The 25,205-nt window shown below is 35.2% G+C and overlaps 1 long non-coding RNA gene across 2 annotated transcripts; it reads right to left on the bottom strand.

Moving 5' to 3' along the window:
- Positions 1–63: 63 nt before the first annotated feature.
- LOC144367725 (uncharacterized) lies at positions 64–23,450 on the bottom strand. Of its 2 annotated transcripts, none has more exons than XR_013427250.1 (4): positions 23,323–23,450; positions 7,441–7,532; positions 4,525–4,684; positions 64–439 (listed from the first exon to the last, which is right to left on the bottom strand). It is a non-coding gene; the product is annotated as an uncharacterized LOC144367725 (long non-coding RNA). The 2 variants fall into 2 exon arrangements; XR_013427249.1 differs by lacking the exon at positions 23,323–23,450 and adding an exon at positions 22,535–22,604.
- Positions 23,451–25,205: the final 1,755 nt, after the last annotated feature.

The following is a 25,205-nucleotide window of genomic DNA, read 5'->3' on the forward strand; positions in this document are numbered from 1 at the left end:
AGGATGGATATAAACATTCTCCTGAGTAAAATTCAAAGTCAATTGATCAAACATGCACCAAAAGAAGTTCAAATATTCATTTATTTCTGAGTGAAGACTGGGACCTTTTCTGTCGCCTTAAAATTGCAGCTAAACCTCCAAAGTTCATTCAACATAAAATTTAAAAGCGCCTCCAGGGCTTTATCATCTCTACACAACTACCCTGTCTAACCTATTCAAGTAGAAGCATAGGAACAATTTTGAGGAATTTTCTAAACAGAAATTATCCAATTCAAGAAAGAACGTGAAATGGAGGATGCTTCCCAGGGCAGCCAAGGAGAAGCTCTGATAGAACCCACTGCCAGAGCTTAGGATGTGCTCTTCTTTTCTTTTCTTTTTCTTCTTTTCTCTTCTTTTTTTCTTTTCTTTTCTCTTCTTTTCTTTTCTCTCCTCTTCTTTTCTTTAAAGAGAGAGAGAGAGAGAGAGAGAGAGAGAATTTTTTAATATTTATTTTTCAGTTTTTTGGTGGACACAACATCTTTATTTTTTTAATTTTTTGTGTGGTGCTGAGGATCGAACCCAGAGCCCTGCGCATGCCAGGTGAGCACATTACCACTTAAGCCATATCCCCCGCCCAGGATATGCTTTTTCAAACACAAAATTCTGTTTACTTTACAATAACAATCAATTCTCCAATCCTCCAATAAAATCTGAGTGTCAACAACTCAGTTCAATTTCTGACACTACTCAAAGTCCCCACAGATTCAGGGCTCAGTTCCCTAAAATTGTCCTTTCTACAAATGCTAGCTGAGAATGGGGTACCTAGGCGGTCCACATCTCTGCTTAGCCAACCACAAATTAGGGAGTTCCTGCAATCCTTTCTCCAGTTTCATTAATTTATTAGGACAATTTAGAAAACTGAGAAAGACATTTTACTCATGCATATCAGTTTATTATGAATGACAGAATTCGGGAAAAAACAAATGGAAGGAATGCATAGGGCAAGGCCTGGAGGAGGGGTGCAGAGCTTCTATACTCTCTCTGGACCCACAACCATCTATGTCTTCACCAACCTCAGAAGTTCTTTGACCCTACTGTTAATACTAAGTGGAGATTCCATTACATAAGCATGACTAACTAAATTGTTGATCATTCATGATTAGACACAATCTCCACTCCTTCCTCATCCCCAGAGGTGGAGAAGAGGCAGTACTGAAAGTTCTGTTCCATCACAAGATCGGTTTACTGGGGACAAGTCCCTCTTCTGAAGCCACTTGAACACCCCCAGAAGGTCACTTTATTAGCATTAAAAAGATAATAGACTGAAAGCTTTTAGGAGTTTCATGCTGGGAACTAGAGACAAAGACTAAATATTTATTTTTTATTATATCATACTGCTCAAAGAGGAACTGCCACCCTAATTCTTTCAGATATTTGCTAGGCAGTGACATGATGAGTTGCCCTCATGCCACTTCCATAAAGAGGCAGCTTTTGGCCAAATAGACAGACACACTGAGCTTTTGCTTTCTAACCTTTAGAAGATACTTCCTTAAAGGAAGGGAAAGTGAGAATTAACATAGGTCACTTGAGGACAGTGGATAGAATTTATTCTTCAGTAAATATGCTATTTATTCAATCAATATGCAATTTTTGAATGTCTTTCAAGACAAATATTATTCTAGTCACATTGGACACAACTGCAAACAGAACAAAGCCCCTGTTTGGCTCATGGAGTTTGCATTATAATGGAAGAGATAGACAAGTAAATATATATATGTCATGGTTTCAAAACTAAATACTATTAAAAAAAAGATGAGATAAGAGGGTAAGGTTTTGGGTTAGGGGTGGACTGTTTTAGAGAAGCCCTCGCGGTGGAGCTGATACTTGAATAGAATTTTGAGTGAAATGTGGAAGCAAGTTATATGAAAATTCATTGTACCTATCTTGCTATTTCTAAAAATATGAATGAATACTGGGACTTTAAAATAACTAAAGAAGTAATTCAGTGTATGGTAATGATAGGCAAAAATGTAGAAAGGAAGAAAAACAGTAGAGTTTGGAGAGTCCAATTATTTGATAAGCATGTCTTTTCACTATTTACCAACAACCCTTGTTTGTACTGCGATACAAACAAAAAAAAAAAATGAAGCAAGCTCATTCAATTTTCTGACTTTCACACAGACTAATGGTTTGCAAGAAGTTATTTTTAAAATCATCTAAACTATATGTCGTCTTCTAATCAATATATGAAATCAATGATCCAATGATATCTAATGAGATTTGAGGGATATAATGCTTTTCCCTTGTTCTTGAAATGAGAAATTCTGATTAAGTGGATCGATAGACAGTACTGCAGACTCCCTTTCTGGCAGACAGCCTGGCTAGGCAGGAGGATATCTCCAACCAAAGACTGCAGTTGTGCTTTCACTTGTTGGAATCACATTCTTCTTTAGAACCAGCAAAACAGCTTGCTTATCTATATGGCATGACCTTTCTCCTCTTGGAATCTTAGTCAACCTGGTCACATTTGACCACCAACACACTGCCCGCATCTTTAGAACAAGAGTTTCAGCCTAATCATTGTTCTCCTCCCCATCCAGCAAAAAACTAACTCTACGTGTTATTATAAATACATATTTGTCTCACTTAATCTTTCTCAAATTCCAATTTTAATAGATAACACATTTAAATTGTTCAAAACCAACATTATAAAAACTGTATGTAAAACTCTTACCGACACCCAATTTCCATCTAATCATTGCCTGCCCGCCCTTTCCCCACACAACATGTTTAACAGCTAACAACGTCCTTGGATATTCTTTTGGTATTTGATTATTCAAAAATATGAAAATATAGGTAAATAACTTTAAGCCATTTTTTTTCCCTGCAAGTCTTATGCAGAGCTACTCTATATGCTATTCTGTTCCTGGCTTTTTTCCTCATTTAATAATGTGTCTTTCTATATCAGTATCTATAAAGAGCACCTTTATACTTTTATGGTAGCTACATAGTATTTCATTAGGTGGCTATATTTCTATCATCCTAAGATGTACTGCAGTTAAATTTTGTGCTTTGGGGTAGGCAGAAGTCTAAGATAACTACTAACGCCCCATGCATCTGTATAACTCCCTTTGAATCTGGGAGGAAACTGTGATTTTGATGGAATATCACTTCCCTAATTAAGTTACTTTATATGACCCAGTTGACCTTAAATAAGAGATTATCCTAGGTGGGCCTTATTTACTCAAGGAAGCCCTTAAAAGGGTTGGGTCTCTTCCTGAAGAAAGGAAATTAAAGCAGGTGAAGATCTTCTGTGGCTAATTTTGAAGATGAAAAGAAATACATGACAAGAAATGTGGGCATCTTTTAGTTGTGGAAAGCTACAGCCAGCTCACAGTCTGAAAGAAAATGGGCACTTCCTTCCTACAACTACAAGAAACTGAATTCTGCCAGCAACTCAAAAAAGTCTGGAAGAGGCTCTTGATGATATTACAACTCATCTTTCGTGTTGATTTCAACCTAAGACATCCTAAGACAATCAAAGAACACTTGTTATTCCATTTCTAGACTTCCACCCCATAGAAATTGTGACTAAATGACCTGTGTTGTGTTAAGCCATTAAATTCTTTATAATTTTTACATGGTTTTTCTTTTTTCAATTTCCCTGTGTATTTTTCCTTGATGAGCTTTTCTTTTTCATAATATATTTTTAGAACTAATAATTCCAGAAAAATAAAATGTATGGTAATAAACTAATATGAGAATTATCTATCTATTTATTTTTGGCATTTCCAATTTAAAATCATGTAAATTCATTCCACTTTTGGGGGGGAGGGGAAACCAGGGATTGAATTAAGGGGCACACAACTGCTGAGCCATATCCCCAGCCCTATTTTATTTAGAGACAGGGTCTTACTGAGTTGCTTAGCATCTCGCTTTTGCAAAGGCTGACTCTGAACTTGTGATCCTCCTGCCTCAGCCTCCCGAGCCACTGGGATAACAGGAGTGTCCCATAGCGCCTGCCTCATTCCACCTTTAATGTTTGCATTTTCTGAACACAGGGAAATCTCTATGGAGGTCAGTTGGAGTCCTGTTATGTAGCATAGATTTCTTTCTAGGAGACTCTGAAGTTGTCAACACCACACTAGGAGATATTTTTAAACTGTTATCTTATTCCAGTGCAGTTCTGTACTAATGTTGTGTGTGAGTGGAGGAGAAAGAGAAAAATAATAGAGTGAGTAAAGAAGAGTAGAGGCAAGGAAGGCAAGAAATTCAACTTTTTCACATCAGGTTCTTTTTGAGTACCAGAAACAAAACTCGCCCCAACAGAAATGCTACGGGAGGAACTCCACTGGTACTCTCAAATTGAGAAGCTTGGCACCTGGGAAGAAGGGCATTTCCACAATGCTAAAAGACAGATGTAAAGGAAGACAGGACATCTCACTGTAGGCAAGGTGCCTAGGGTCATGGGTTAATTTCAGAGGGTTTTCTTAACAAAGTAACCATAAACTAGGTGACTGAAACAACTGAAAGTTATTGTCTCACAGTTCTGGAGGCCAGAAGACCAAAATCAAGAGGCAGTAGGGTTGGTTTCTTGTGAGGGTGAACCTGTTCCATTTCTCTCCCCTGTCTTCTGGTAACCTCAGGAGTTTCTTGGCTTGAAGATGGCATTCTTCCTGTGTCTTCCCTCACTGCATGTCTGCATCTGGGTTCAAAGTTTACATGCTTATAAGAACATAGTCATGTGGAATAAGACATGCTCTAATTGCCTCATGTTCACTTGATCACATGCAAAGATCCTATTTCCAAAAAAAGTCACATTCACAGGGAGGTTGGCTCTGTAGTGGTTGGCACTGCAGTATCTTTTGGTCACACAGTTGAACCCACAGCAGGCCTCCTCAGTGGTTTTTACACTAATATTCAGTCCCACATCTAGTAACATAAAGAATGTTTGTGTGTGTGTTTTCTAATTCTACCATCTTCAAACTAAGTCCCATGTGATTTTTTTTTAAAAGAAAAAAACATCAAATATAATACAAAATTAAATTTTCCTAAGACTCAGGCTACTTTAAAATCTGAAATAATGAGTTCAGCTTTAAAATGTAGATGGCCATGTTTTCTTTAAAAACCTGACATTCCATTCTTGGGTAGAAAAACCAAACACACTGACTAAACTCCAAACCTGTCAACCACCAGGATACTTGAAAACAAAAAGGCTTAATTTTATTTTATTTGTATTACTTGAAATTTAGTTAGCATTTCAGAAGGAAGGTAGATGTGAATTTTTATGAGTCATTTAGAGTTTAATGAGTTTTATTTCTTAAATAAACCTTTATTGGAGGAAATTAAGATCTCATAAGATTTCAAATGGAACACAAACAAAATCAAAAGTTAGTGATGGGGAAGGTTATAACCTCAGACATTGTCTCTTAATCATCTGTTGCCAGATGGCTGGAGATCCATTTATACCTCTGGTTGCAGCTTTTGAGAGCAGAGGTACCTGGTCTGAAAATAATCAATTACTTAAATGCCCTGAATAAATATTAATCTAATCATACATAATGAGAAATGTGATCTACTTTATATTTTTTATTCTCTAATGTCTTTAATTTAACTTCTTTTTAAACTATTTTTGTTTGTTTTTTGTTTTTGATTTTTCGGCAGGATGGGAGTGCCTTTGATAGAGATGAACATGGTGGTAGCCCAGGCTTGAAAAGAGTGGGAAAAAGGAATGAACTTGATCTCCCAACTGTACTGTCACTTTTCTCTTCTATACACATGCAGAGTATTTTTGCCTTTCAATTTTATTTGTATGAAGAAGACTTATTTCAAAGCCTAAAGCACCTTCTTTCCTTCCTCTGTTTCTCTTCTGCTTTCTTCTGACTTTGCCTCTCTTCCCTCCCCTACCTACATACCTAGAAATTATGCTAACTTGTTGTTTTTTACCATTACTTTTGTTGCTATTTTTATACTTTTTTTTTCTTTTCTCTGATGCAAATTTATGGAGTGCTGAAGGAAAGGAAGAAGAGGAATTGAGCTGACCAGAGGGAGGAGGTTTCTTGATGGGACAAACAAAGAGTGAGTGACTACTCACATATTCTATGCAAAACTGTCTGCATAGAAAGATAAAACTTATTGTATCTTTAGTGTAGCCATAAATCAGATCACAGGAAAGGAATCACAGAGATCCTCGGTTAAGTTACATAATAGAGATTTCAGATGAGTAATCTGAAGCCACAATCACGCAGACTTGGCTGCTGTGTTTTCTCCTGATTGTCCCCAATGTATGTTCTATTCATCTTCTTTTTAGAAATAAAACCTTCCAAATTTTGGCTTGGCATCTAGCTTCATATCTAGGAATTACTTTTCAAAAATTCCTTAGTTAGATTTCTTTGATGCTATAGTATGTTATTACAAATATGTTAATTTGAAATAATACCCATTTATCATTCCACAGTCTTACAAATAAAGAGGGCCAGGTAGACTCAGCTGGATTATTGATTTAGGATCTTACAAGGCCAAAATCAAGGTGATATTTGAGCTGGGAGGATGCTCTGGGTCTGGGGAAGAATATTCTCTCAGTCTTGCTCAGATTATTGTCAATATTTAGTTCCTTGTGGCTGTTAAAATTGAAGTCTATTTTCTTGACAAGTGGCCCCTTCACCTTCAAGCCAACAATGGCATGTGGTATGGATTCTTTTTCATGCTTTGAATTGCTTCCTGACTTCTATGTCTGCTACCACCAGAGAAAGAGCTTTGCTTTCAGAGTTTCTATGGTTCTATTAGGCCCAATCAGATAATCTAGGATAATTTTAAAGTCAGTGAAATAGTAACCTTAATTACAATCCTTTTGTTATGTAGTGAAACATATTCATTGGCCAAATATCAAAATAACAAAGGCTTTTGGGAGGCAAAATTCTGTCTACTACAACTCTCTTGAAGTAGAAGCAGCCATGTTATTTGACCCAACACCCAGAGGCATCACGTACAAGAAAACACAATTAAACATTGTGTTGTGTGAGAGAACTATAATATATAACCAGATTTTAGCCAATTGGAAGTAAATGGAAATAATGTGTACAATGTTAGATTATTTCTCAAACACAAAGTTTTTTTTTTTTCCTGTTCTTCCTTCGCCCTTTCTTTTAAGTCAAATATAGTAATATGATGAGCAATTTAGAAGCCAGATGTTGAAAATGTCACAGCCACCCTGTCTGGCTGAACCATTCACTTGTGACATATTAAAAGAAGAAAACAATTTTATCTTGTTTCAGTGCTGTATTTTATGCTTTCTCTGAAATAGTAGCTTAGATTGCTAATGCTGCTGCAGAACCAAAATTAAAAATCAGACCTATTGATTCTCAGTTATCATTCAGGGATTTGAGTGGTTATATTGTCTTTCTTTATTCACACATGTGATTACTTCTGAACCCTGGGGCCTAGTGTTCAGATCCATCTTACCTCTTAAGTCAATCAGTCTCTGGTCTGTGGTTTCTGGTGCATTATTCTTTAAAAGTTCTGTAAGAGTCTGAGGTTAGAGACAGATGGCAAACCTGGGTAGAGTTTGAAAGGCATAGTTAGGGTCAGTAATAAAAAGAGTGAAAGACTTACTGGTGGTTTATATAATCCTTCAAGTCCTTTTATATATGAAACGTGAAGGTAGAAAATGAGTATCATTATTAATACAAATTCCTGAAAAGTGGTGGATTATTAAAGCACAACTTATAAAGTGTCATAACAACAATAGCAAAATAAAATGTTTTGTTCTAACAGATTACCAAAAAAATTCATACTTGTCTATTTCACATACCACATTAATCCTAAGATAAACTAAAAAATTTAGAGAAAAGTGAATGCATAAAAATGTGCATTCCTAGAATAAAGCCTACTGACAATGCCCAATCAAGCAACACATAGCATTTCCCAATAGCCAATAGCTACATTTTCCTCCATCTTCTTCATTAGAAGTCATTCACTTTTTGTCATATTCCAGATTTAACAATTTCATGAATCTTGGCAACAGTGTGTCTATTGTTCAGATGAAGCCTCTCTAAAGAACAAATGCTGCCAGTGTCTGTGACCCCTTAGCCTTTTTCATTCTGGCTGATAACTTTTGTCTTGATTCCAAATGCTCATATGGCTCTGAGCCTCCTGGAAATGTTAACTATTATGATTTTAGGCAATATTTTTAAATTTAAAAAAAACAGTACTTCAAAAATATTAACCCTTGGAAACTGTTAAATGCATTCTAAGATGACTTACATAGTACAATATCCCAAGGCAACTGGGAATACAAATGATGGCTGAAAAACAACCTTGCTTCCTGCTGTGAGTAGTTTCATATTATGTTTTCCTTTCATATTGGATTTTGTTTTATCCCTGCACAGGGGGCTGAGCCCAGGCCTGATGCTTTATCACTGAGCTACATATTCAGTCCTTCTTATTTTCAAAATTTGAGACAGGGTTTTGCTAAGTTGCTCAGGCTGGTCTCAAACTTGGGATCCTTCTACCTCAACCTCCCAAGCACTGGGGTTACAGTCATGCACTACCATGCCTCGCTTGGAAGTACTTTTGAACCAACTCTCCCTATGACTGACAGTATGATCCTCACCCTATAAAAACAAACAAAAAATAAATAAATAAGTACATCTCAAGTATTTTAAGCTGTATAATTTATAAAATTTATTCTAATAATAAAGGTGCTATTTGTCTCTTTATTCTCAAAAATTATAAAATAATTTTGAATAAATTAAGTTGGCAGTTTACCTGCTACAAATAGATATTTGTTATTTGTTCTAGGTGTAGCTGAGGAGTTGTATGAGGATGCTTAAGAAGTGTGGAAGTAACAGTAAAAAGCAGAGAGGAGACAATAAAAGTCAGCAGTGCCTGGGTGATGGCCCTATTGCCACCCCATTATATTTGCAAAAGGTACTTAATATCTCTGAACCTGTTTCTGGCTTTAAAATATGGGGATACAAGTGTGTACCTCCTCATGGACTTTTAAGGATAAAACCAGAAAAAGATATAAAGCACATATCATAGCTCTTGAAACAGAGTAAGGCACCCAATTGAGATTTCCTTCGACTTCCTCCACACTCTCTCAGCTTTTATAACAGAGAGAGTGGAAAGGGAAAAAAAACATTAGAGAGTGGGATATTGCCTAGATGTATGTTCACTGTAGTCCCAATATTCTGAAACTTAAGAGTGTGGAATAGGATTCATAAACCTGGTACAGCTACTTCAGTTAATTCTCTTTTTTATAGGAGGAATTTTATCTAAGTTTATCACACATATTAGTTTTCCCTTACTGCATAACAAACAACCGCAATTGTACTAATTAATTCATTATTTCATACTTTCTGTGGGTCAGAAGCCAACAGAACGAGTTCTCTGCTCAGAATCTTGCCCACAGAACGAGTTCTCTGCTCAGAGTCTTGCCAGGGTATAACCAAGATGTCAGCTGGGGCTCTATTCTTATCTGTAGCACATGGTCCTTCTCTATTATTGGAATAATCACATTTCCCACATTTATAAAACTGAAACCTCCATTTCTTGCTGTTGGCTGGGGCTCACTCTCAGCTAGTAGAGGACACTGTCAGTTCTTATTCAAGCTGCCTTGTTCCCAGCAAGCAGTTTCAAATAACTACCTAATTGTCTTAATCCAGTTTTGTTGCTATTTATGAATAACACAGAGTGAATTATTTATAAATAAGAAAGGGATTTTGAGTTCAGTTTTGAAGGCCTTGCAGTACAAGGTTAAGTATTGAATCTGGTAAGGTCCTTTTTCGTGATAGAAAAAGGATCTGCAGAGTACTAAGATGCAGTGTATAACAGGGTGAAACACAGCATCTACCTCAAGTCCTTCCCCTTCTTATAAAGCCAGACTCCCATTGCATTAGGGTCCCACCCTTATGAACTGTTTTCCCATTTAACCTCGATTACCTTTTCAGGGTTTCACCTCCAAATACCACGACTTGAATAATTTTCCATCTTCTTATTACCTGTTATGGTTTAGTATGTGATATCCTCCAAAGGCTCATGTGTGAGACAATGCAAGAAAATTTATAAATAAAATGATTGGGTTATAAAGGTTTGACCCAATCAGTGCATTAATCACAATTAGGAATTAACTTGGTAGTAACTGTAAGCAGGTTGAATGTGGCTGGAGGAGGTGGGTCCCTGGGGTGTTTACTGCTTGCCTTTGGAGTATATATTTTGTGAGTTGAACTTATTGGCATTCTCACCTTCCTGGTGGGATGTCTTAGCACTCCCAGATCCCCGGTATGATGCCTTGAGGCATTTTTCTCTGCCACACTCTTCTGCCATGATTTTGTGCCTCCCCTCAAGCTCCGAGGAATGGAGTAGACTATCTATGAACTGAGCCCTCTGCAACAATGATCACCAAAATAAACTGTTCCTTTTCTACTTGTCAGGTGTTTTGCTCCCAGTTGGGGCGGGGGGAGCTGGCTAAGCATTACCTCACAATGGGCACTAAATTGCAACATGACTTTTGATGGGGAAATTAAAATTTCATCATCAATTAAGGGAATATCTATCTCATCATAAGTTTATATTCATCCCACACCTCAAGTGGAGGGATTTATGCAGGTAGTCTATATCAAAACGTAGAAATCTTGAGGCAATCTCAGAATTCTGTTTATAATAATCTGTTAACTCATTTTGAAGCAAAGTAATTTGATTCTTCAAGTCAAGAAATAGTGATATATATATATTTTTAATTTATCAAAATCTTCTTGTTTACTCAGATGTTCTCATATCTTGCTATGTACATTATCTTTCAGACTGTGATTCAAAGAATCTTAGACACAAGGCTGTAATCCTCTGCCATTCTGAAAATTTTAATTAGCAGACCCTTTAGTTAAGTAAAAAATTAATTTAAGATTAGCAAAAGCCACCATATAAAAATCAAATAAAATTATCAATTTCTATAAAACATAATTCTATGAAACTAAATTTTTAAAATATTTTTACACAAAGAATATACAGAAAGGTAAAGAGAAGAAAACATATGTTATAATTTCCAAACCCTAAAATAACCCTACTAATATTTTGTTGTATTTTTTTCCAGGAGTACATTGTTTCCATAATAAAAAAAAATCAGATCACATTTTATGTTATGATTAAAAACACAATCCCATGAGGTTATCAGGATTAAATCCTATTTTAAGTTACTTAACCTAAATTTTACATTTCTTTTTATGAAAAATACCTTATATACACACATACACACCTAAATATGTATATAGGAATGCAAAGGTTTTTATGAGATTCAAATAAGCATACTTGTACAAAATGTTAAGGCTAATGGTGAAATATATGAAGCATCATGCAAGTATGTTTTTATATAAATATTATTCCCATATGTGTATCTGTACTATTACCATAAAATTACTATAAGCTTATTGTCTTAAAGGGTACAGATTTGTTTTATTTCAGTTCTGGAAGTCAGAAGTCTAAAACCAGACTGAGTAAGCTAAAGCCAAGATGTTGGCAGGACTTTTCCTGCCAGAAATTTTAAGGGAGAATCTGTTTTCTGTCCCTTCTAGATTTTAGGTGTTGTCCTTATTTCTTGGCTTGTGGGGGCTTCCTCTATCTTTAAAATACAGCATCTTTAGTATTCTCCTTTCTATCATCACTTTGCTTTTTCCTCTCAGATTTTTCTATAAGCAGGAAAAAGAAACCAAGTTGTACCTTCAAAATTTATTTTTGGAAAATTTCTCAGTCGAATTTACAAGTTCACCTCTTACAAATCCTTAAAAAACAAGTTAGCTGTTGCCAAAATATAGCACAGCATAAAAGTTATAGCAAGCCAGGTGCGGTGGTGCATGCCTGTAATTCCAGCAGTTTGGGAGGCTGAGGCAGGAGGATCATGAGTTCAAAGCCATCCTCAGCAAAGATGAGACACTAAGCAACTCAGTGAGATCCTCTCTCTAAATAAAATATAAAATAGAGCTGGGCATATGGCTCAGTGGTAGAGTGCCCCTAAGTTCAATTCCTGGTACTCAAAATATAAAAATAAATAAATGCTATAGCAAATAACATTCAAAATGTGAAAAAAAAGAAAAGAAAGAAGTCACACTGATCTTAAGTAATTTTGAAATTCAATAAGGTCAACTTTGTTATTGTTTTAAGAGTAGTAAATAACCCTCTGTCACTTTAGGTTTTTCTCTGCAAGCAGCTCCACCCTTAGAGTCATCTAATTTTCATGAAGGGTAGTACATGATTGCACCTAAGTGGTTTATCAACCTGCTTTCTACCTAAAGAATTTTGGAAGTCCAATGATCTAATTTTATTTTATCTCCTGTATTTCTTTAGAGAAATACTAGCAGTTTCTTCTGATAAAACATTCTCAACAATCTTATGAGTCTTCTGTGTGTGTCACAGGAATTCACTTCATTAGACAAGAGGCTTCTCCATGGGTCTTTTCTAGATGATTTCACTTCTATTGTCTTTTCCTGAGATAGCTGAGGGATCTATGAGTCAGACATTTAATCTCAAAGAATCCTGTGTGACTGAATACCTTCGCTCCTTCTGAGAAACTAGCAAATGTCGTCCAGTTAGCCCTTGATTTTCTTAAGAGCACATTTTTTTTTTCTGACAGCAGATCTCTTAATTTGGGCAATATTTACAATCTGAATAAACTGACAGTTTCCAAAATCATTAAGTACTGATTTCCTTTTGCTTAGCAGTTGTTCCCTCAAGTTATCTCTTTCTCTTACATTTTACTATTAGCGGCAACAATAAATCAAGCCTCACCTTCTACACTTTGCCTGGAAATATCAATTAAATACACAAATTTATCACTTACAAGTGTAGGATACAATGCAGGTAAGTTTTCTGCCATATATAAAGACAATTTTCTTCTCTCTGATTTCCAATAATATGTAGTTTTATAAGACTTAAAAGAAAGGTCAGGCACTGTGGCACATGCCTGTAATCCCAGTTACTCAGGAGACCTAGGCAGGAAGAATGAAAGTTCAAGGCCAGTCTCAGTAACTTAGCAAGACACTCTATAACTTAGTGAGACCCCATCTCAAAATAAAATATTTAAAGTACTGGTGATGTAGCTCAGTGGTAAAGTACCCCTGAGTTCAATTCCCAGCACTGAAACAAAAAGTTTCTTTTGATTGTAATATATAATACATTGATACTTAGGTAGATGACAGTCAAAATTTTCTGTTATTTACAGTTCCAAACAACAGAAAGCTGCAGGTAGAGACATATGGGGTCTGCAACTAAGGACAGGTTAATAGCAAGCTGGAGCATTAGGAAGAAGTTTATATATAGCAAGTGGGGGTAGAGTTTGATGGGTTTTATGAGCTCCCTGTGCATCTGGTAATTTGAAAAATTTCTCAGGCTCAGAGGTACACAGGCTGTCCCTGTTGTGTGATATCTGGTCCTGGGGTGATTAGGGCTGATGCAGAGTACTCTAGAGCCTAAGAGATTGACAGGGAGATGGTTAGAGCGTAGACCTAATCAGCTACTCAGGAAGAGGAACTGACTAAGGCTTCAAAACACATGAAGTCTGGATAAGAAAAAAATGGAGGGAAAGAATATGAAGGAGAAGACACAAACCTGTTTGTGTGTCCCTCATGTCTTTCTGAGTCCTCACCAAAATCTTCAGCCTCTATACTCTCGCCAAAAATTTATTAAAAACAATGTGGTTTTTTTTTTGTTTTTATTTTTCCTACCTTGTTACTCAAAATGCTTCCGGCCTCTACCTGATTCCAAAGCTATTTTCATAAATACAGGCGCAATGCATTCTAAACCTGTTTTTTTTTCACTTAATATGCATTAGATGTCTTACCATAGCAATGATATAGATTTCTTTGTTTTTCATATTCTATTATATAGTTATACCTTCATTTTTCAATTCTTATTGACAGAAATTTAGTATTTCTCAGTTTTGGGCTACACTAATTGGTGGAATAATTGACTTTTTTTAAGAGACGTGCCATCACTATGTTGTGAGTAAGTCAGCCTCAAACTCCTGCACTCAAGTAATCCTATAGCTTCAGCCTCCCTAAAAGTTGGGACTGTGGGACTATATGCTTACCACCATGCTCAGCTTTTAAATAACATTCTGTTAATTACTTTCTCAACCTCAACAGGATTTTTAATGGTTGGTAACCATAACACTCAGGAATATCTTTTATCTGGATCTTCTTTTATGTTCTTTAGTAGGATATAATGTTTTGCCCCAAATTGTGTATATAATTTGTTAAATTTGTTTTTGTACTTCAGAATTTTGCTGCTCATTAAAAATAGTATTTTAACTTTCATCTCTTTTTCTAGTTTTTTCTTTCCCATCTGGAGGAATGCTTATTTCTATACATTAATCATAAATCTAGTAACTTTGAGAACTCTTCTCTAACATCTAACATTTGTTGAATTCTGTAAGTTTCCATACAAATTGTTGTATTTTGTGATTATAATGACTACTAAATATCGTCCTTCCACAGCAGAAACTATCCAGTGCTTATTCCTCAGTTGCAATGAATACCTCTGCTAATGGTTTATACTGGCCACCTCCTCCACAAAATGGTTCTTTGGAGACTGGAGTTCTCTTACTAGGCAGTGCCTGAGAACTATACTCTCTCCCTCCAGGGGTGACCCATATCCAGTAATTGATAAGATGAGGCTTTCTTGCCTAAAAGACTGAATAAGCTTCAGTGCAATTTGCACTCTAGAGCTCTTTCCAATATAAATTGTAGCTAAAACAATGTTTCTGAGTCCCTTTTATTTTTCTATTATTTTTACCTAAAAAGCCTGGGGAAAAAATGTTAACGATAGGAAAAAAAAAAGTTTCTTCTTTTAATTATCTTTGCTGATATTTGAGTATTGGTGTGAAGAATTGTAAAATAATTTTATCAAAGTTAAAAAATCCAATTGAAATTTGATTTTAATTATATTCAATCTACAATAGGAGTTTAGACAAACTAATATTTAACCATAGTCAGTCTTATTCAGAAATATGGTATATTGCTTTATTTACTCAAGAATTCTTTTATGTCCCTCAGTGAAATATTACATGCATTTCTTATCAAAGTTGTCCCTTCAATGTTTTACATTGATTGTTAATATGGAAGGGTTTTATAATTATTATTTCATTTTCTGGTTGCTCATTGTTTTCTGGAAGTAATGAATTACATATATGAATATATATGATTTCTGAGATTGAAAACACTGAGCCAGGTGTGGTGGCACATGCCTGTAAACCCAGATACTCAGAAAGCTGAAGCAGGAGGATCACAAGTTCGAGCCCAGCCTGGATAACTTAGCAAAAGCCTGTTTCAAAATTAAAAATAAGAAGGGCTGAACATGTAGCTCAGTGGAAAAACACCTCCAGGTTCAATCCTTAGTACTGAAAAAAAAAAACCTGCAGTTTTTGAATGATGACAAGACAAATAGAACTACTAACATCTAAGAACAAGGAATTTAAAGTTAATACAACATAGATGTAACTCAAATCAAGATCAAAACACAAATGAGCATCTAATGATTTTTTTTATATTAGAAGAGTATGAGGAAAAAAAGAAGACAAAATGAAATGAGTTCATAGTAGTTCATAAACTAAGTAGGTAAGCTATATAATGCTAAGAATTAACAAACAATTGGCAAGACTCTATATTGTATTAAAAAAGAAAAGGTCAGGGAAGGACCCGTAAATAATCATCTTTTTTTTTCGTGAACACTAACAGGGTCTTGTTATATACAATTCTGACCAATTGGAAGCCAATGTTTCTACCAAAAATAATTTTATAGCAGTTTATTAAAAGTTTTAGAATTTTCAGGTCATAAATTGTTGCAGCTATAATCAGAAAGTTAGATATTTCCTAGTTTTTTTTTTTTAACAAGTTAAGCTCCAACTAAGCTAAGTAAAGTTCCAACTAGGTAAAACTTATTTCTCATATACATTTTTTTTTCAGCTAAAGCCATCAGAATTTTTTCAATTCTAAAAGCAGAGTCACTTTAAAATTGCTCTTCTTTTCATCCCATATCCAATCAGTGATCCCAGGGCTACTGTCTTTTTGTCCTAGAGGTCTCTCCCTTACCCACAGACACTGAGGTGGTTCAGGTCCTCATTATTGCCTCCATGGTTTTATTCCACCAATGGTCTTGGACAACTTCCACCAGCCACTACTTGCACCAGATGCAGCAGAAAAACATAAGAGTAAAATTCTGTTTGTATCTGTATTGGGTTGCCTTTCACTCCTTATTTTGATTCATTTTCAATAAGTTCTGAGAGACTGTTTTGCAAAACATAAATCTTATCATGCTTAAATTTCTAGTAGTTCTGTATTACCAGGCAGGATAGACCAAGTCCATCATGTGACCCCTCTTACATTTAAGGACCCTTGCTCATCATCCCACTGACCTGTGCTGAAGCCACACAGAAGTATTGACTTCTACCTAAATGGAAGAGGCACTTTCATACTGTAAATGTAGGATGTCAGCCTCCCTTTTTCTAGCATCCTTGGAGGAAAGTATAGATATTGATCCTGAGTCATCTCCTTGGTTACTGCTACCATGGCAAATGTGGTCCTCCCTAGTGCCTTCAGCTCTAGCACTGGTCATCATTTACTTAGAAGCTGGGCAGGAACTGATGTTCTAGAAAGTTACTCTCTTCCATGTGGCACTGCTGCAGTGCTAGCTGCTGTGGAAGGTGATGTAGGCATGGCCATTCCGTCCTTTAGGGATCTATCCCTAAGTCTCCCCAAGAACCACTAAAACAGTTTTTACATACAGTAATAGCCTTAATTGTAGTCTTGATATTCAGAACTGAAATACATTTAAAACAAATCTAAACAATATGTACCATTGTTTCTAGTATCCATGAAAAAATATTTTCTAATTCCTTAGTTTCTACCCTGAAGGACTTCTTTCTCCCTCTCTTAGGTACTATCTGCCACACCCTTCTGCCTCCCCACTCCAGGAGACTAGAACCCGCCTTTAACTGTAAGTTGTTCTACCTGAAGAATCATCAGATAGAGCAACTTAAAATTGCTTCAGCATTTGAATACAGGCCATGAATAGGATCAGAAAACTCTGAGGAATGCTAAGCACTTCATAAGTGTTTTTCTTTAAGATCTCTATGGCAGTGTGAGATGCCACATGCCTCCAACTTCTTCCTATAGTTTGGGGTAAATAACTACTGAAGCACATGCTTACAAACACACATGAGTCCTTTTTAAGGGCATTAGAAGTTAATAGTCTATAATAATGTAAAATCACCTTAAAGCAACTAATTTTTTTCTGTTCATAAAATTCCTGCATTATTTTCCCTGGCTAAGATATATGTAGAGCTGAGCATTTTAATAGAGTTAATTTATTTCTTTTCTAAGTCCCAGATAATGCTCAAAGGATTATTGGATGTTTTAAAAGTGGGTCATTAAGGTACTCTGACAACCATTAGAAACATCCATAGTTTTCTCCAGTCCAGAAATCAAAAAGTCATAGTTTGGATGTATGAGTGTTAGTAAGAAAAGAAAGAAAATAGAATCTCCCTTATTTAAAATAGTAACATGTGTTTTTTTCTTTTCTTTTCTTTCTTTTTTTTTTTTTTTTTTTGCTATAAATGCCACTTTTCTAATGAAAAGGTTCAAGTTGAAGTGTCTTCTCAAAGATGCCTTCTTTTACTCCCCTGTGCAGTTATCCAGTTGCCTGCTCCGGACTTCTCATAATAACCTACACTTAACTTATCTATAACTCAGCACACTTCATCGCATTTATTTCCATCTGTCTGTCTCTCCGTGTATCTTGTGAACTCCTATGCAGACAAGAACTTTATTGCATTCATCTTTATCTTCTAGTAATCAATCATAGTATGAATTCAATATATTGTCTTATAAATAAATGAGAAAATAAATAAATTTCCAAAGTTACACAGATTAGAGGCAAAGTATATTACAAACTCAGAACTTGTGACTCCTGGTCTAGTATTGTCCATAATCATTACACAATTTAGTTTTCAAGCAGCATTTAATTTCCAAATTGTAGGCTTGACTTCTAAGCAATTTAATGAATTTTTCAAGATCACACTGATAATGTCAGAAATGCCATTGTTTCAGCAAAGATAGGCTAGGTTATACTGCAGTAATGAGCTCAAAATTCTAATGCTTTAAAATGACAAATTCGTTTCATTGCTTCTGATCCAGATTCATCATAAATTAGAAGGGAAGACTGACATCACTTCACTCTATGGAAGCAGAGACTCGAATGTCTGGAACATCTCTTGCCATCTTGACACTTCTGAGAGCCCTTTCCCCCACTGAAGAATTAACCACTCCAGTCCTTTACTTCTCCTGCACTCAGACAAATGTTACCATGGGACTTACATCAGCTGGTTTCCTTAGAGAGTAAGCATCCAAGGGCAGAGAACACTTTGTTTTCAGTCTTGAAATTCTTACATCATACTCTGTTCCAGAAACAGAACAACTTTTCCATAAAAATCTCGATTAAATGAACTTGTATCTTTATCACATTTTTGTTTTATTTCACAATTATGTGGACTTGTGAAAGTATCTTAGTCTGTAAGAATCTTATAACTTGGACCTTGCACAGTTACTGAGGGCATTAGATGAGAAAACATACATTAAACATTTTGAAAGAAATGACATTCCCCATACCATCATTCTCTCCCTAAAACAATAGTCCCTTCAGAAGCATGGGAAAGAGGGAAAACATCTCTTGGAAATTTTAATATTAAGAGCAGGAATTGAAATAGTCCTTCATTCCCTCAGTTTAAGAGTCTCTCTCTCTCTCTCTCTCTCTCTCTCTCTCTCTCTCTCTCTCTCTCTCTCTCTCTCTCTCTCTCTCTCTCTGTTAGAAAGGTCCAAGTCATCATGGTATTTCAAGAAAGATGGAATAATTCCACTTGTAAACTAAAAATATATGTGCATCTTGAAAAGCAGTTGTTAAATCTTATAGAAAACACCTGGGGAAAATTTGCCATAAACAATAATGAAATCTTTCAAGAAATTTAGCTCTTAGAACAGGTCTCATTTAGTATGAACCTTATACAGTCATCCTCCCTTATCTGCAGGTTTGCTTTCTGAGGTTTTGGTTACCCATGGTCAGCTATGATCTAAAAATATTGACATTTGTAATAGAAATCACATTCACATAACTTTTATTGAATTATATTGTTATGATTATCATATTTTATTACTAATGTATTATTGTGCCTAGTTTATAGATTAAAGCTTACTGTAGGTATATATGCATGGGAAAAATCATAGTAAATATATAGGGTTCAGTATGTGGATGGCTTTGGACATCCACAAGGGCAATTTGGAACACATCCCTGGCAGATAAGCAAGGAGAAAGTACTGTATGTAAACACCATAATGGTATATTTAATATACATCATTTACTCATTCATTCATTGAGCAAGTATTTATTAAGCATATAAATATTTTAAGGAAAATCAAAGCATATTCTCAAATTAACTATCTAACTGTAGAATTTCCTAAACTGAAAACACAGATTCTTGGGGAACACTTTTTAACTATAATATGGGGACTCTTTTAAAGACCAGATCCCATACTTACACATTTTATGAATTTCCAAAACAAGTTTATTGAATAAATGCAATAATTACTATTAAATAATTTTCATCTTTTATATTATATATATATATATATTTTTTTTCTGATCTAAGATGATGTTGAACATTACCAGAACCAAGTGATCCCTGACATAGTGATGTTAAATAAATCTCCCCAATCCTTGGACATAGCCTAGTACCAAGAGACAACCCTCCCTATGTAATGTACTTAAGACTCGGGATATTATACTTGTATCACTATGACAAGGTCAGGCAAAAATCCTCCAAATTATCTTTCTTTGTTTCAATAATATTTATGAATGAAGCTTGTCCCCACTGATCAATGAGAACAAAATGCTACTAAGCAAACTTTGGTTCAACTTCTATCTTTCCTCTAGACCTGCCTCTTATCTTTGAACCACCTTCATAGTAAACCAATACAGCCCCTTAAGAGCCCTTCCTGAGAACAGGCTCCTCTCAAGGGAAAGCACTCTGATTTACTGTCCAATCCATCATCTGCCCTTTCATCCCACTTCTCCAAGCCAGGATTTTTCTCTAGCCTTGTTTACTTCATCCTATCAAAGAATAAACTCTTGTTTTTTTTATTCTAAACCTGGCAGATCTCATAGCCTGTTGCCGTAGCCCCCTTTCACCCATTACAATAGTCCTTTCCTTTCTTTAAAATAATCCTTTTGAATAGTGTTTATCTAATTTTATATTTCTGTTTTGATTCTTACTTTAATAGAGAACTGACCCCTCTCACATACACACAATGTACAAATGTAAACAAATTCTCTACTATAGTCCTAACTTTATATATATATATATATATATATATATATATATGTATATTTTTTTTCATTTGATCTCATTGGGTATGATTTTTCAATTCACTGAAATGAAAACATTTATTAACATTCAAGTTGCATAAAGAAAGATATTTAGAACTGGTATCAAATAAAGGTGTTTGCAAATGATAGTTCCATGACTGTCTAGGGATTGGGGAGCAGTTCAGAAAGACTGTCTTTCTAAATGTTGGGGCTCCTCTTAATTATACAAACTTCTCATAAGATTGAATATTTAGTGCCATCTACTGGCATGTACTGCAAACTTAAAGCAAAACAAATTGCACGTCTTTCCTCTACACAATATGTAAACACATTTGTTGAAACAATTGTCTTCTAAATAACAGACCTAACAACAAATGTTTATGTTCTGCATAATTTATTTATTGCCCCACTACATTTACTACTCTTTTGTCTCGTATTTTCAGAAAGTATTTTTTAGTTGCTAAAATATTATTAACTGATTTAGGGTTAACTATATGAACAAATGTAATTTTTGTATAATGTAGACTAGGATGGTACAGTTCAGCATACTACAGAGCTTTGACGCACAAACTGTTGTCTGCCAGTCAGTGGTAACAGTATCATCTGGGAGCTTGTGAGAAATGTAGAATCTCAGGCTTATTTTCAGACCTACTTAAAAAGAATCTACCCATGAACAAGATCCTTAGGTGAAATATATTTATATTATATGAGAAGCACTAGTACAAGTATTGCACAGCAAGCAAAAATAAAAATACAAAGAAAGGGAAATTCCCAAGATTGCTGTCATGGTCCCAGAATCATTTTTCATTTTTCAATCTTTAAATGGACTTTGGCCTGCAATTAAGATATTTTGAATCACTGTAAGATAAATTGAAGCAGTTATGAAACAAATTATATCTCTGTTAAAGAAAGACAATTAAGAACAATACCCTCAAGCTATATGTTAATATCATACATTTGTGCATATTGGGATTCATTTTTCCATTTGACATCATTGATGAGACTTTCTATAAGATTAATGACTGAGACAGCTACACCAGCAGCCTCTTATGAAAGTCAAGGGATAGTCAAGGGAAAGATACAAACCACGGCATTGGAATTGAGAGTAAAGTCAGTTTGGGATAGTAAATCATATGACTGTACACACACACACACACACACACACACACACACACACTGATCCCCTAATATCAACTTGTCAGTCCCTAGAAGTTAAAATTTGACAGCCCCCTGGCTCTCCATAGATTCCATAATTGCTGTATTAGAAGGGGGTTCCATTGCCTTAAGCAATGTCATTTGGTGCACCAGATGCCTCTAACTTGAAAAAGAGACACAAATAAAAGTGTGAACAGTGTTCATTTTTCATAAATTGCATATAAAAACATTATTGAGACTTTCAATTATGAAAAAAATGGCACCCAGACATTTTTAATGTTTCATGTGTGTTCGAGAATGTGCATTTTTCAGTTATTAGGTGCTATGTAGGTAGACAATCAAATTTTTAATTATTAATAGGTTGTCCAAAACCTATATATCATTATTATTTATTTCACTGCCTGACCAATCAATTAATACAAATACATTAATATTCCCTACTATAATGACGAATTAAATTTTTTTCTTCTTCCAGGTGATTTTGCTTCCTATATTTAAAGGTTATTTTACTAGACTGTTTATATTTTTCTGAAAAATTTATTATTTTATAATTATATTGTTTTTCTCTTCATTCCTAAAACGCTTTCATGATAAATTCTATATTGATTTAATACTACTCAAAGTAATCTATACTTTACATGTTAAGGATAAGGAATTTCCAGGGCCATCGTCCTTTTGACCAGTTGGTTACAACTCCAGTATCTGTCAAATACCTTTGGGTTCCATAATTCACCAGAAAAGCTCATGGGACTCATTGAAAGAAAGTAACATACTAAAAGTTATTGTTTTAGTATAATAAAAGAATATATTAGAGGAGGTACCTATGGTGAAGAGATGCATAGGGTAAAGTCTAGGAGGGTTCCCATCACAAAGCTTTCAATATCTTTCTAGCATGAAAGCGTGACAATATTCAGAATACTACCAACCAGGGAAGTTTCACCATTCAGAGTTCTCATGGGGACTTCATCCTATAATCATGACTGGTTAAATCACTCTGTACCTCATTCAATCTCCAGCTGCTCCTGTCTTCTGCAGGGTCAGGCTGATATCAAAATAGACGGTTTATCTTTCTGTAATAGCCAAATTTAACTTTAGTCCATTCAGTAATATGACTATCTAGTGCCCTTTCCAAGTCACTACATTAGCATGACCATCAGGTATAGTCTAACAGATGACTACTCATGACAAAAATACTCCAATTGTTTGGAAAATGTTAAAGGTTTGGAAGCTACTTCCCAGGAGCCAAGATGGAGGTCAAGCTTCTCTTTGGGAAAAGTTAATTCTTCACCAGTACTCATATAGAAATACTAATATTGGTACTCTAATATTCTTTTAACTAGGATTTTCCCTGAAAACATAAATTCAGATGTTAGAAATATCCAAATATTTTAATAATGACAATAATGTGAGTGATTGAAGTTCAGTATTAAACAAAATTTGTTGTGTTGGGGTAAAATAATTCATATATTTTCTATTTAGAAGAGATAGACCTAAATCATATGGGCATGTTGTCAGATAAATGCAAATTAAAACTACAATAGCACATCACTACTCAGTCACCAGAAGAGGCAAAGCTGAAAAGACTAATTATACCTCAGTGTTAAGTTGTAGCACAACTTGAACTGTCACATATTTCTAGTGGGAGTATAATTTGGTTCAATAACTTCTGGAAAATGTCTGCAATATGTACTTATGCTAGATGTATATATAACTTATACTCAAAAATTCTGCTTCTGGATATACACCCAATAATAACATTTAATAGAAGACCTTTACAAGAATACTCACAGAAGTTTTCTGGATAATAGTGAAAACTGAAAACAATCCAAGGTTCATCAAGAGTCCAAATGAGTATTTTTACAATGAAAAAGGATAAGCTGAGATTTAACAATATGATGACATTATAAAATAATTCTGAAAGAACAAAGACAAACACAAAAGAGTAAATCTCATACAATTCCAATTAATATAAAAATTCAACAAAGGCAAAAAATATATAATGATAAAAGTCAAACCACTGGTTTTTTTTGGAAGAGAGTAGTGAATAGGTAGGGTCTGAAGAACTTCTGTGGGTTACAGATCATAATTTGAGCTATAATTACACAGGATTAATCATTCATATATAATATAACTACATGTAAAAATTATCAAGCTGTGCAATTAAGATACATGCATATACACCAAATCTTAAATAACAACAGTCAGAACATGAGGATATAGAAAGATATTTTCTTCCAAGACACCCTCACCTTCCAGTTTCATACACCAACTTGCCTTCAACTGGTTTCAAGAAATAGAACTACTAAACAAGGTATTTGGGGTATGAGTGGGATGGGGAACGAACCAAAACAAAACCCAGACTTTATGACAGAAGTTAATATAGTCAAACAAAGACATCAGTGCTTAGGTTGAGAAAGTAGGATCAGAAAATGGAGAATGCATAAAAAGAGGAGGTAATGTTGAATGTAGCAGTCCTACTAAGAAAAGCAGGCCAGCAAACCAATAGTCTGCTTCAGAATCGTGAGTATAGCTGCATATTTAATGAGGATTCATTCCCATTATTCAGTGAAATACTATGAGAAAGACACTGAACATGAACAAATATAGCACTAAATCTTTGGACATACTTTGTGGGGTTAGAATGGTGCCATCACTCAGACATAATTGCCTGTGGAATATCAGTGTGTCTTTGCTCTCCTGAAGTTTTCTAACATCTAGCATATTTCCTTCTGTGTCCAGTTGCGATTTTTCTTTTTCTGATTATATTATCTTTCTAGAGCTGTCACAACAAAGCACCACAATCTGAGGGACTTAAGCAAAAAAGTGTTTTGTATCACAGTTGTCAAAGTCAGAAATCCAAATTTAGGTGTCAGCAGAACCATGCGCCCACTAAAGGGACTAGGAAAAGATCTGATTTAGGTCTCCCTCCTAGTTTCTGGAAGTCTCTGATTTTGTGGAAGCATAATTCCAATATTCAGATGGCATTTTCCTTTATGTAAATAGTTTCTGTGTCCAAATTTTCCTATTCATAATAATTGGTTATATTGAATTAGGACCCACCCTAATAATTACATTTTAAATTGATAATCTGTGAAGACCCTATTTCCAAATAAAATTATTTTCACAGATGCTGGGAGCACATCTTTTGGAGAGATGTAACACAACCCATATCACTAGTCTGCTGTCATAATGCTAATGCTATAATGTCCTTGAACTTTTATCTTGAGTTTCCAACACAAGGCTTCCTTCCTAGGATCTCCTTTTTGCTACCATTAGTGGCCAGAAAGAGATTACCTCACTCATAGCCACAAATAAATCACCTGTGCATTCTTATGGCAGCTAGCAGTTGTTTCAACCATTATTCATAAAATCTCTAACAAAGCATCACTTTCTAAAATCAAGTATCCCAAGGAGTCTAGATGTCCAGGCATTTCTGTCACAGTGTAAATGTAGGCAAAACCTCTGGGTTAATGCACATTACACAAACAGGGGGTGGAAATGTAGAAATTGGAATGCTAATGTCTCTTAAACTGTTGACCTCCTTCATCCTCAGTTCCATTACCTAAATTCAAGCTTCACCATCTTCTGCCTGGATTATTTTAACAATCTCCTAATGGGCTCCCTGCCTCCAATCTTACCTCCCTCAAATGCATTCTCCACATTAGACCCAG

This window comes from Ictidomys tridecemlineatus, chromosome 11 (assembly GCF_052094955.1).
Source record: "Ictidomys tridecemlineatus isolate mIctTri1 chromosome 11, mIctTri1.hap1, whole genome shotgun sequence".
NCBI classification, from domain to species: Eukaryota; Metazoa; Chordata; class Mammalia; order Rodentia; family Sciuridae; genus Ictidomys; species Ictidomys tridecemlineatus.